At 31.5% G+C, this 4,427-nt stretch overlaps 1 long non-coding RNA gene across 1 annotated transcript in view; it reads left to right on the top strand.

Moving 5' to 3' along the window:
- The first annotated feature begins 2,195 nt into the window (after nt 1–2,195).
- LOC145039009 (uncharacterized) overlaps nt 2,196–4,427 on the top strand; it is a 2,547-nt gene continuing 315 nt past the window's right edge. The window contains exons 1-3 of the long non-coding RNA XR_013679681.1: nt 2,196–2,742; nt 3,195–3,343; nt 3,994–4,427. The exon at nt 3,994–4,427 is cut by the window's right edge and continues 315 nt beyond it. This is a non-coding gene — a long non-coding RNA (uncharacterized LOC145039009). The remainder of the gene's footprint in view (nt 2,743–3,194; nt 3,344–3,993) is intronic.

Below are 4,427 nucleotides of genomic sequence, written 5' to 3'. Positions count from 1 at the left end.
TACTTAATCATCACGTAACCACACCTTCTTGGCTTTTACATTAACATTTATCGACCCTAAATTAATTATTGTCATACGTGTCTGGTGGACAGATTCACAAATGTATAATCAATATATTGATTTATCTTATTTTTATAGCATATTTCTTTCATTTATTCCTATATTAGCAATATACATGACAAATCTACCCAATTATATTACATATGAATGAATAAAAGAATAGCAATAGATTAAAAGACAATCTATATGCATTGTATCTTCAAAATTTTGTTGTTTGTAGTATTTGGCAAAGTTTTTTAAGAAGCCATATCTGTGTAAAGCTGTTTATGCTTGCCGAAACTTATTTTAGGTTGAGGATCAAGCTGGTCTTTGATCCGTGACTCCATGTATTTACCGTTTTGCCCTTGGAGGTTTTTTTGTTTAGCTCATAGTAGTACTGGTGGTTTGTTATTATTAGCTCTTTCATTCTATGTTTCATGTGTTTGTTTTATACTCTTGTTTAATTGGTCCAGCTCCCTGGTGGCCTTCGTGTTTTTTTTTTTTTTTTTTTTTTTTTTTTTTTTTTTATATATATATATTTTTACATTTCTAAAAAAATGGAAAAGAGAAAAGACAACATTTACTTTTAGAGAAAAGTAAACAAATATATTAAATTACAAAAAAGAAAGAAAAGACAGAAATTTTTGTTTTAGTTACCAATGTCTTTTAACTAATATACATTTTGGACCTTTTAATGATAATAAAGATTCTAGTTCTATCTTCATCAATCTATCATCTCAATATTACAATCACACTCTAACTTCAAAAGTCATAGAATAACAATTAAAACCATAAACCCCAAAATTCAAGAAATACATAAACCTACACAATAACATTTGACAAACTTAGAAAACATAAATTAGGAGAAAATTAGCTTACCTGATCTCACTATACCTTCAAAAATTCCAATTTGAAGGGTTTTGGCAAAAAAAGGAAACATGATAATATAGAGCTAAACTTTTTTATTCAACTATTTACCCCTCCTACAAATAGCAATTTGCATAGCATATGACTAATGTTATGTTTCTATTTGACTTTATTAAACATGACTTAACCTCATAAGCTATATATGGCCATATGGATGTTACTTGGATGTTATGTATGTGAAGTATGTTTACATTGGAATACCAATCAAATATCATAAATTAGATTCATCAAGGAATGGCATATTCCATTCCATTAGACAAAACAAACAACTTTTTTTCTTCCATTGAAATCAACCATTCCATTCCTTCTCCAATTCCATCATACCAAACACCACTATAATTTATTTTTACTATAAAATTAGTTCAAGAATTTAGTCCCAAAAATTAACACTTTTTGTATATTAAAACTTGGAAGCTTTTGTACCAAATCACTTGCAATGACAGACTTCTGCATTTCCAGATACCAGTGTTATATCTGTTGCTATTAATAAGAATTTAAAAAATGTCAACATGATATAAGTAAACAAAAATATATACCTCAAGATGTCATTTCCATTTTGATATTTCAACATTAATTGCCAATGTACAACATAATACACTTGCTTCTGTGTAAACAATATCTTATTTTCATGACCAATTAGACCATCGAGATTATAATTGTCCATAAAGAACATTGTAAACACCACTCATTTACTCTTAAGAGTTTAAACAATAAAATCTTTCTCTCCATCGAAAGTGCATTGGGACAAATAGAGTCAAACATCATCATCCATCATCTGGAAATTGAAAAGAGCAAACACAACCCATATAGAGAAGAAGAACAAACCGGTTAGTGATAAAAATGAATTTAAGATGAAAACAGTGTCGGGGATCTGTTGGATCATTGCCTCCTGCTCTCCAAGAAATTCAATGATAAAAAATGAATTTCTCTTAATAGACACAGTTAACCTGCTAGTAAACCATGTGAAAGAAGATTGTAGTATAGATTATGCGATTTTTCCATAATCGATTTCTGCCAAATACAAAATTGGATCACAAATCCAGTAAATGTCAGAGTTGGGAATCGGTGTTATATAGGGCTGATTGAGCGAGAACGTGGTTGTACGATCCATGAAAAATCGGATTGTGGCTTTTGCAGTTATCGATTGGATTGAAGAAGGAGGAACGTGAGAAAGAGTTGTTGAATAAAATCGATTTGTAGTTTTTGAAGGAAACCGATTTGCAGTTCTTGGAGTCTTCAACCGAGAAGGAGAGTCGCCGAAATTTATCCTACGTGTCATTTTATCAAAGTGAATTTCCGAAGTTACCCTTATCTATTATAAACCTCCTGCATTTCGTCTTCTTCGTCCAATTTAAGATTATCTTTTTTTTTTTTTATTTTTTTTTATTTTTTTAGTTTGAATTTGAACAGCAATCCCAATAATCCAGGTATCAAATTATATTGACGATCGGTGAGCGGAAAAACCGTCTCCTTCGTTCCGGCTGTTAAAACTCCCTCTTCTTTCAATCTCAGTCGTAATAACTCAAGAATTTCGGTTAAACGGAGGTTCAATCATTTTAAGTTCCTTCTACCCACGTTCCTCTTTCTTCTTCCACAAAGCACGGTTCTCTTCCACAGTTATGTAACTTCCCTTACCAGTAGTTCTCTATATAAGAGTTCGATTTCATTCTAATTGCTTAAGTCGTTTCAACATTTGCTTCAATTGCTTAAGCCTACGATAATATGGACCACAGATAAATTAAAAACGTTTTTCCGTTCAAAGGAAATCTATCCAAGGTATGTTTTAATTCATGTTTTCACAAATTTCTAAGGGTTTTTTTTTTTTTTTTTTTTTTTTTGCATTTGAATTATAATTTCGGAACTATGATAGTAGATTGAATCGTTAATTTGATTGTAATTTGATTGAATCGGAACTCTGTACCCATGTGAAGCTATTTATAGGATGAACATCCTTAGAGATTCAATGAGAAATAAATGGTTGATTGTAATCGCTGTGATCAACGATGACTAGGAATCGACCAAACAGAAGGACGACACCCACCCATGTAGTTTGTTCAATTTTCCTTTCACTGTGATGATGTTCATGTCTTTTTGCCTATAAATATATGCAAACCAATTTACCCTTCACGATTTTGCTTCTTTGAGATTCGACATTACACGTAATTAATTTGGGGGTATTTACATATAGCTCGATTCTCATCTTCTTCCACTGTTCGCTTTGGATTCAGTTTTTGCAGGCAGAATACCATCATACACCAACATTGTGACCAACATCAGTTAGATAATGCTTTCTAAGAACCACATCAAACACCATTATGCAATTGTTGGTTCTTGCACAATCTCTTCATTTTGTTCTGCGGATTCCCACATTCTCACGGTATGGCTTCCCTTATCTCTAAAAATCATCCCCCCAAGATCAACGATCTCTATCTCTATGTCCTTCAACACACACGTTTGCTCATTGTTTTCTAACTGGTTTGATTTGGTTTGTTTGTTGGAGCTTTTCAAGCTTAATATTTTCTAAATTTCTTCTTCTTAAATGATTTTATGTTATATCAATTATTTTTCAAAATGGGTGTATTTCAATTGAGTTATAGAGGTTGCTAGGGGAGGATTTCATGGGAAGGACTCTAAAAATTGGATTGTAGAAGCTCTTAACATGCTCAAAGAAAGTGCACATAAAGTGTTTGTCGAAATGCCCAAGAGAATGTAATATTTTTAATTTAGTTGGTTCTTGGTTATGTCTTAGTTACCGTTTTATAAGAAAAAGTTATAAGAGCCTCTTTTGTATTGGGTTATATTAGGTGTTTTAAATGTTTGGTAGCTTCTAAAGAGGGATAGTTCTTGGTAACGATCTCTCTATATCTTATAAACTACCACTTTTTTTGGCTAATATATAAATTAAAGGACTTGTCTTGCAGATGCATGAGACTATAGAAGAAATCAGAAATAATATTATTAATAGGTCAAAATTGTTTATGTTTTTTTAGCTTTTAAAACTTCATCGGTTAATGATTAATGGTACAGGTAGTAGTAGAAGCACTAGAAATTGAAGCTCTTGATTTTTATGTGAGGCGAAGTCCAGTGCCTAATGCATATACTTTAGCCATTAATGGTAAAAAGCCATTTGTTGTTGTTCATACAAGCCTTGTGGAACTTCTTTCAAGAAAGGGGGAGTTTGGTTTTCGTTAATTATTATTGTTCTTCATTCTTTTTTGCTTTTTCTTTTTTAATAAATTTTTTATTGCTTTCTTGATTATTGTAGGCTTCAATGAAGAATGCAGGTTCTCATGATAATTCCTCTGAGGTTAGTTCGTCCTTATTTTTCTTACTTATATGGACATTTTCAATAGCATTTTACAAAAAATATGATAATATGGGAACTGACAAAAGATTGCAGCTTTTTTCCTATCTATAATGCACGTTAAACAAAGTTTAACCACACATTGGTTACAGGTGAG

Source organism: Lactuca saligna, chromosome 4 (assembly GCF_052625555.1).
Source record: "Lactuca saligna cultivar CGN05327 chromosome 4, ASM5262555v1, whole genome shotgun sequence".
NCBI classification, from domain to species: Eukaryota; Viridiplantae; Streptophyta; class Magnoliopsida; order Asterales; family Asteraceae; genus Lactuca; species Lactuca saligna.
This window is presented reverse-complemented; position numbering and strand designations above follow the sequence as displayed.